Source organism: Moschus berezovskii, chromosome 2 (assembly GCF_049115385.1).
Source record: "Moschus berezovskii isolate FMDL1 chromosome 2, NW_MosBer_1.0, whole genome shotgun sequence".
In the NCBI taxonomy this organism is placed as follows: Eukaryota; Metazoa; Chordata; class Mammalia; order Artiodactyla; family Moschidae; genus Moschus; species Moschus berezovskii.
Genome location: NC_142461.1, coordinates 108,662,657 through 108,671,970, shown reverse-complemented (window position 1 = coordinate 108,671,970; position 9,314 = coordinate 108,662,657). Strand labels below are relative to the sequence as shown.

Below are 9,314 nucleotides of genomic sequence, written 5' to 3'. Positions count from 1 at the left end.
CCAGGCTCCGCCATCCCTGGGATTCTCCAGGCAAGAACATTGGAGTGGGTTGCCATTTCCTTCTCCAATGTGTGAAAGTGAAAAGTGAAAGTGAAGTTGCTCAGTCTTGTCCGACTTGTAGTGACCCCATGGACTGTAGCCCACCAGGCTCCTCTGTCCATGGATTTTCTAGGCAAGAGTGCTGGAGTGGCTTGCCATTGCCTTCTCCGGTTTGCATGCCCTAGCTATTGTAAATAGTGCTGCAATGAACATTGAAGTTCATGTGTCTTTTTGAATTACAGTTTTTCTCTGTTTATATTCCTAGTAATGGAATTTCTGGGTCATATGGTAGTTCCATTTTTAGTTTTTTTAAAGAACCTCCATACTGTTCTCCATAGTGGCTATGCCAATTTACATTCCCACCAACAGTGCAAAAGTGTTCTCTTTTCTCAACACCCTCTCCAGAATTTATTGTTTGTAGATTTTTTTATGATGGCCATTTTGACTGGTGTAAATCGTACCTCATTGTAGTTTTGATTTGCCTTCCTCTAATAATTAGTGCTGTTGAGCATCTTTTCATGTGTAAAAATATGGAACCCTTCATGAATTTGTGTGTCATCCTTGCAAAGGGGTGATGCTAATCTTCTCTGTATCAGTCCAGTTTTAGTATACTTGCTACTGAAGTGAGCAATCTTTTTTTTTTGTTCCCCATTCCTAGGCATTTTGTTTTACCCTTGAATTTTGCGTTTCATTTTTAACTCTCCTTCCACTCATGGGTTATGTGAAAATATTTCCACAGTTGTATTCTCAGTTTGTTCATAGCTTTTGATGTGTACGTGCGTGCTAAGTCACTTTAGTCATGTCCAACTCTTTGTGATCCTATGGACTATAGCCCGCTAGGCTCCTCTGTCCATGGAATTCTCCAGGCAAGAATACTGGAGTGGGTTGCCATGCCCTCCTCCAGGGGATCTTCCCAGCCCAGGGATTGAACCTGCATCTCTTACATCTCCTGCATTGGAAGGCAGATTCTCATTACTGGTGCCTGGGAAGCCCCTTTGATGCATATAGAATGTAATCCAAAAAATGGAAAAATTGTGTAGAGCGAGTGCAGAGAAAAAGAGAATGAGCTGGGCAGTCAGGCAAAGAAAAGGAAATTTATTAGAAGGAAACAAGGTGACTAGCCCTTAAAGAGAACCAGTATCCTGTTTCTGATGGGGTCTTTCTTATACCCCGCCAATGAAAAATTCTCTGAAGGGATGGTTAATTTTTAGCCCGTAGCGGAGTCCTGCAGTTACATAGCCAGAGGTCTGGCATCCAGTGGTCTCGTAGCCTTGAGAAGGTAGGGGCCAGCGGGAAAACAGAATGTCATTTGGGCAATTTGGTCTGTCTCAAGGGTCACTGTGACTTTATCCTTTGTTTGCGAGTTCAACATAATGAGCCATTTTAACAATAAGTCCCCATGTAAGCCTTATCAGTGTGTTAACATGACTTCAGTTATTGTCAAAATGTAGCCCACAGACCTCCTTGAGTTCTCTTGAAACCTTTTAGGGGGTCCCTCAGGGCAAAAGTATTTCAGAATAATAAAAAGAGCATTTTTTGCCTTTTTCACTGTATCGATTATTGCACTTAGGGTCAAAAGCAATTAAAACTCTTAACCTTAACAATTATCAAACCAGTGGCGCCAAACTACTTGTGGTCACTGTAGTCTTCACTACCATTCACCCCCCAGTAAAAATAAGTAAGTCAATATATGAGTAAAATTAAAAACCAGATTTACTGCAAAAATATCTTTGATGAAGCAGGAAAAAGTATTAATTCCATTTCACCTAGACACATAAATAAGTGCACCTGTTTTTTTTTTTTTAATGTTATGTGTGCTGAAATGGGAAGTATGCATACAAAATAGTTTCCGCAAACAAAAGTGTGATGATGGTTGACTCAAAAAATAAATAAATAAAACACTTGTGCAATTATTTTGAGTTGCAAGCTGAATTAGCTGATTTTCTATGGAACACCATTTTTACTTGAAAGAATGACTGACAAATTGTGGTTATTTAGACTTGGATATCTGGCAGATGACTTTTTGAAATTGAGTGAAATGAGCCTGTCATTTCAAGAAAAAATAATTGACTATATTTGTTACCAAGGACAACATTTGAACATTTGAGAGAAAAATCAGAATTTTGGAAAACTTGTATCTCCACCATAAGTTCAACAGCTTCTCAAAACAGAGTTTTCTGATGTGATGAATGATGGTTTCACATTTCAAAGATCTGCATAACTCAGTCAAACAATATTTTACAAATGAGCAGTGGATAATGATACAAAATCACACATAGATAATAGATCCATTCAAAGTGCAAGATAAACCAACAGATTTTAATGTAGCAGAATACAAGTTCATTGATACATCTTCAGATTCTATTTGTCTAGTTTTGCTAGACTTTCAAAGAAGACTATTTCTAAGACTCTATTATTGAATATGTATTGAAATAAATATTGTCGATGTTAGGTCGCTCAGTCATGTGCAACTCTTTGCTGCCCCATGGACTGCAGCACACCTGGCTTCCCTTCCTTTACCATCTCCCAGAGTTTACTCAAACTCATGTCCATTGAATCAGTGATCCATCCAACCATCTCATCCTCTGTCATCCCCTTCTCCTCCTGCCTTCTATCTTTCCCAGCATCAGGGTCTTTTCCAAGGAGTCAGTTCTTTGCGTCAGGGCTAAAGTATTGGAGTTTGAGCTTTAACATCAGTCCTTCCAATGAATATTAGGGTTGATTTCCTTTAGGATTGACTAGTTTGATCTCCTTCCTGTACAAAAATTTTCAAGAGTCTTCTTTAGCACCACAATTCAAAATTATAAATTCTTCAGTGCTCAGCCTTCTTTATGGTCCAGCTCTTACATCCACATGTGACTACTGGAAAACCATAGCTTTGACTAGATGGACCTTTGTCAGCAAAGTAGTGCCTCGGCTTTTAATATATATTCAATATGTTGAATGTATATTGAAAAGGCTGTTGAAAAGCTTAAATTCCGTATACATGTGAGGCCAGATTTTCATCATCCAAAATGTAAGGTATAATAGATTGAATGCAGAAGCAGATTTAAGAATCTAGACATTAAGCCAAATATTAAAGAGACTTGAAAATTTATAAAATAAGACAATAAAATAATTAAAATAACTTTTAAAAGTAAATAAAATGCAGTAGATTTTTTCTTTTAGAGCTATGATTATTTTTCACCTAAAATATTATTTTAATATATTATTGTTTCTTACTGATATTTATAATTTTTTCATGATTTCTCTTTTAATTTCTAATATAGTAAAATGTTAATATGAAGTTATGACCAAACTAGACAGCATATTAAAAAGCAGAGACATTACTTTGTCAACAAAGGTCTGTCTAGTCAAGGCTATGGTTTTTCCAGTAGTCATGTATGGATGTGAGAGATGGACTATAAAGAAAGTTGAGCACCAAAGAATTAACGCTTTTGAACTGTGGTATTGGAGAAGACTTGAGAGTACCTTGGACTGCAAGGAGATCCAACCAATCCATCCGAAAGGAGATCAGTTCTGGGTGTTCATTGGAAGGACTGATGTTGAAGCTGAAACTCCAATACTTTGGCCACCAGATGCAAAGAGCTGACTCATTTGAAAAGACCCTGATGTTGGGAAAGATTGAGGGCAGGAGGAGAAGGGGACGACAGAGGATGAGATGGTTGGATGGCATCACTGACTCAATGGACATGGGTTTGGGTAAACTCCAAGAGTTAGTGATGGACGGGGACGCCTGGCGTGCTGCAGTTCATGGGGTCGCAAAGAGTTGGACACAATTGAGTGACTGAACTATATAAACAAAAGCTTTTGGAGGTCCTCAATAATATTAACAATACAAAGAGGTCCTGAGATCAAAAGTTTATATGACAAGGATGAATTTGATAATTCTTTTTCTATGGTAAATACATTTATGTCTTTTACATTATGGACATGTCTTATTTGAAACTACTATAATGCAGGTAACTGAGTCCTGGAAATTATGCTGAATAAGGAAAATATTTATCACAGTATGCTAGTGTGTTTTCCATTACTGTGATATGAGCTGCACATATCATCAGTTTAGCTCAGTAAGTTCTAATACATGTAAGAAGTGTTACATAGCAAACCAGAGATTATAAAAGATAAATATTCTGATACTCTTGTTTGGATTTTCAACATCTCTCAACTAAAACAATGTAAAATTTTTCTATTGGTCTTTTTTCATATACGCACCTTTCCTACTTAGAAACCTCCCTCCCCTCCACACTAGTAACCTTTCTAACAGGCACATCAAGTCTCCGCTGTTTAAAAGTATTAGTGACATCCAGGGATAAAAGCTCAGTTTATTCAGGATGACTGGCTCCTGTGAGCTGTTGAGGTTTGTCTTTTTTCTGTGGTCTATCTACTCTACCATGTGCCCCCCTGATATACTGCATTTCTGTGTGTATCTGAACTGTTCTTGTCTCTTGGCCTTTGCTGCTGCTGCATTCTCTGCCTGAAAAGCCATGATCTCTTCTTCCCTCAAGAATGACTCATTTCCTTTCTGTGCTATGGTCGTGCCCGGAACAGACTTCCAGCATAGCACCAACTGCACTTTATCGTGCTTATTTCTTGGCTATCTTTTCATGTGCTGTACCTTCTCGGCAACACATTTCAGCCTATTCGCTGATGTAACAGGATCATCACCACTACCTAGTTCATTTGGGGACACCTGATGCTGGGAGGGATTGGGGGCGGGAGGAGACGGGGACGACAGAGAATGAGATGGCTGGATGGCATCACCGACTCGATGGACATGAGTTTGAGTGAACTCCGGGAGTTGGTGATGGACAGGGAGGCCTGGCGTGCTGTGATTCATGGGGTCTCAAAGAGTCAGACACGACTGAGCAACTGAACTGAACTGAAGTACTCAATAGGGGTTTCCCAGGTGGTGTTAGTGGTAAAAGATCCCAATCTGCCTCCCAATGCAGGAGACACAAGAGACGCAAGTTCGATTCCTGGGTGGGGAAGATCCCCTGGAGGAGGAAAATGGCAACCCACTCCAGTATTCTTGCCAGGAAATGCCATGGACACAGAAGCCTGGAGAATGAGACAAAACAAAAACATTTCAGGGAAACCTTTATTACCTGACAATTCTATTCTTTAAATAATATTTTCATAAATATATTTATTGGTAAAACTATACTTAAGCACATAATAATATTTTTGTGCAAATTCCAGACTCCTATCACAGAGTCCATATATGCTATGATTGAACACTGGTTTTCAAAGTAACTCTAAATTTTTTTTTCTTATTGTTACCTTTAATTAAAAATGACTTGATTTAATTCAGAGAAATCTCATTACTTCACATTTAATCTGTTGGATTTGTGTTTTGTTTTTTTCTTGAGTCAAATTTTTAAAAAAATTATCCAAGGATTATCCTCTTTTAGTTCTAAAAATTAGTGAAGTTATTATAGAAAACTTAGAATATTTAAAAAGTATAAAGACTATAATATTCATATCTTATAATCTTTTGTGTAATCTTTTTTGCCCACAAGAATAATAATATATTGCTTTTGACACTGTAATATTTTCCTCTAAATAATTTTTATTTTTGTTGTTTTGGGGGAATTTTTTTGTTGTTTCTTAGGCTTCCTATGGTGTTTGCAATTTTATATCTATCATGTGTTATATCATAAACATTTTTTTCATGCTCTCAGACATTTTTTAAAAAGATCATTTTAATAACTCCATAGTATTCCATCACAGAGTTTTACTTTTATTTAATTATTCCAACAGTTATGGAAATGTTGTTTCTTTCTAATTGGATAATTACTTTTGAGGTAAACTTAACTAACACATTAAAAATATCAAGCATTTTAGAGTTCTGTTAATAATCATCAGATCTTTTGTTGTATAAAATAGAGCCAAAAAACAGGATTCCCACATTGCCTGTGTAGTGCACACAAGATGAAAGTTCAGTCAACCAACACTTACATGTGGGGCAAACAATTTCAGGTGTGTAGTTTCTTGCAATAGGCTCCTTAGCTTTCACCTTTGGTTGTTCCGGGTCTCCACTGAGAGTAGAGCTTGAAATAGGTTGGTTCACTATTCTTATTCACTCCTCCTCTCACAATTTGTTCAGAATATATCCTTTTGTGTTCATTTTCTCAAATTTTTCCTTACTTTCAGAAATTGAGACAAAATAACTTAAATATTAACATGGAACAACTACACAAAAACTGTTGCAATGTTTGCTCTTTCTGCCACTTTCCAGTAGCTTATAATGCTCTTCTTAGATATTCAGATATAGTTTTAAAGAGATTTAAAGTTTCCATTAAAATATGTCTTTAACAAGTATATTGAATAATATGAGACTTGAAAGGGAAGTAAGGAAACGGCAATCATTTTACAGTTCTCATTTATCCTTCAATTATGAGTGCGTGCTAAGTTGCTTCAGTTGTGTCCAACTCTTTGCAATCCCATGGACTATAGCCTGCAAGGCTCCTCTGTCCATGGGATTTTCCAGGCAAGAATACTGGAGTGGGTTGCCTTTTCGTCTTCCAGGGGGGCTTCCCAAGTCAGGGATCCAACCCTCAACTCCTGGGTCTCCTACATTGCAGGCGGATTCTTTACCACTGAGCCGTTGAAGAATCCTAAATAGTACCTTAATCTAATCCACTTTCAAATCCACCAATTTAATACTATTTTATTTTGAGGTACCTGAATATATTTCAATATTCCTGCAGCTCCCTTTGGAGACTTATGCTTTTATGATTATTATTTTCCTGGCAATGTACTACATCTCTTATTTCTCTTTCATTGGCAGGCAGATTCTTTACCACTAGCACCATGTGGGAAGCCCTTCAATTATACATAGTTATCAGTCAGTTCAGTCACTCAGTCGTGACCGACTCTTTGCGACCCCATGAATCACAGCACGCCAGGCCTCCCTGTCCATCACCAACTCCCGGAGTTCACTCAAACTCATGTCCATCGAGTCAGTGATGCCATCCAGCCATCTCATTCTCTGTCGTACCCTTCTCCTCCCACACCCAATTCTTCCCAGCATCAGAGTCTTTTCCAGTGAGTCCACTCTTTGCATAAGGTGGCCAAAGTATTGGAGTTTCAGCTTTAGCATCAGTCCTTCCAATGAACACCCAGGATCAATCTCCTTTAGAATGGACTGATTGGATCTCCTTGCAGTCCAAAAGGTTTGATATTGTTAGCAGAGAGTCTGGTTGAGACCCCTCCTTCTGTTAGCCTTGGTTCTTGGTAAGGATGCAAAGAAGAATCTGAGGTCTTATCTGTTGCAAGATAATTTATTGAAGATGAAGAGGGAACATCTCAAAAGAGAGGTGGGCCAGGTCAAGGGCAGCAATGACCCTGGAGGGCTTAAGTGTAGAGTTTTTAAGGCAAGCTAATTTGCATAATCCAGGGAGTCCATTGACTGAGGTTATTTAAAAAGAGGCTCTACTGTACACATCCTTCACATATTTCAGTCTATTATAATTAGATGTATCTACTGGTGGAATGTTTATGAACAGTTACTGAGCCCAATGGCTGCCAAAGTCAGACACGACTTCGCAACTAAACAGTGGACAAGTAGTCACCTTCTTTCTTCTTAGCATTACTCTGATTCTGTGTAGGTACCACCCTCCTCAGGACATTGAAGGGTCTTGAGAAACTGGTCTGTCTCAATTCTCCACCCAGTTCTAGGAGTGCGCTAATTAGCCTGGGGGTGACCTCATTCCCATCATCAATGATTGATTTATCAATAGACTCATCATCCCATCCTAACTAATGAAATATAGAATGTCTACCATGGGGCTTCTAGAAAAACTCACTGCTCTCCTAAGAAAAAGCCATAAGATGGTATTTTTCCTCTGGTGTTGCCTCTCTGGATGTAACATCCTTCACTGCTGCAGAACACCTTACTCAAACATCACTGAAGGTGGTAGAATAGAAGCTTGAACAGAGCATGGCTTCTTAGGTGAAATTATTGGATGAGCCAACCCTGAAACCTCCTCTTCTATGGACTTTCTTAGTTCAAGCCATCAGTTCAGTTCAGTTGCTCAGTCGGGTCCAACTCTTTGTGACACCAAGGACTGCAGCACTCCAGGCCTCCCTGTCCATCACCAACTCCCGGAGTTCACTCAAACTCATGTCCATCGAGTTGGTGATGCCATCCAGCCATCTCATTCTCTGTCATCCCCTTCTCCTCCCACCCCCAATCCCTCCCAGCATCAGAGTCTTTTCCAGTGAGTCAACTCGTCGCATGAGGTGGCCAAAGTATTGGAGTTTCAGCTTTAGCATCAGTCCTTCCAATGACTACCCAGGATGGATCTCCTTTAGAATGGACTAGTTGGATCTCCTTGCAGTCAAGGGACTCTCAAGAGTCTTCTCCAACACCACAGTTCAAAAGCATCAATTCTTCGGCGATCAGCTTTCTTCACAGTCCAACTCTTACATCCATACATGACCATGGAAAAAACCATAGCCTTGACTAGATGGACCTTGGTTGGCAAAGTAATGTCTCTGCTTTTCAATATGCTATCTAGGTTGGTCATAACTTTCCTTCCAAGGAGTAAGTGTCTTTTAATTTCATGGCTGCAATCAGCATCTGCAGTGATTTTGGAGCCCCCAAAAATAAAGTCTGACACTGTTTCCACTGTTTCCCCATCTATTTGCCATGAAGTGATTGGACCAAATGCCATGATCTTCGTTTTCTGAATGTTGAGCTTCAAGCCAACTTTTTCACTCCTCTTTCACTTTCATCAAGAGGCTTTTTAGTTCCTCTTCACTTTCTGCCATAAGGTGGTATCATCTGCATATCTGAGATGACTGATATTTCTCGCAGCAATCTTGATTCCAGCTTGTGCTTCTTCCAGCCCAGCGTTCCTCATGATGTACTCTGCATATAAGTTAAATAAGCAGGGTGACAATATACAACCTTGACGTACTCCTTTTCCTATTTGGAACCAGTCTGTTGTTCCATGTCCAGTTCTAACTGTTGCTTCCTGACCTGCATACAGGTTTCTCAAGAGGCAGGTTGGGTGGTCTGGTATTCCCATATCTTTCAGAATGTTCCACAGTTTATTGTGATCCACACAGTCAAAGGTTTTGGCATAGTCAATGAAGCAGAAATAGATGTTTTTCTGGAACTCTCTTGCTTTCTCCATGATCCAGTGGATGTTGGCAATTTGATCTCTGGTGCCTCTGCCTTTTGTAAAACCTGCTTGAACATGTGGAAGTTCACGGTTCACATATTGCTGAAGCCTGGCTTGGAGAATTTTGAGCATGATTTTAGT

The 9,314-nt window shown here is 39.2% G+C and overlaps 1 non-coding gene across 1 annotated transcript; it reads right to left on the bottom strand.

Annotated features, from left to right (window-relative positions):
- Nucleotides 1-563: 563 nt before the first annotated feature.
- Nucleotides 564-670, bottom strand: LOC129538810 (U6 spliceosomal RNA). Its single transcript, XR_008682345.1, has one exon. It is a non-coding gene; the product is annotated as a U6 spliceosomal RNA (small nuclear RNA).
- Between the last annotated feature and the right edge of the window lie 8,644 nt (nucleotides 671-9,314).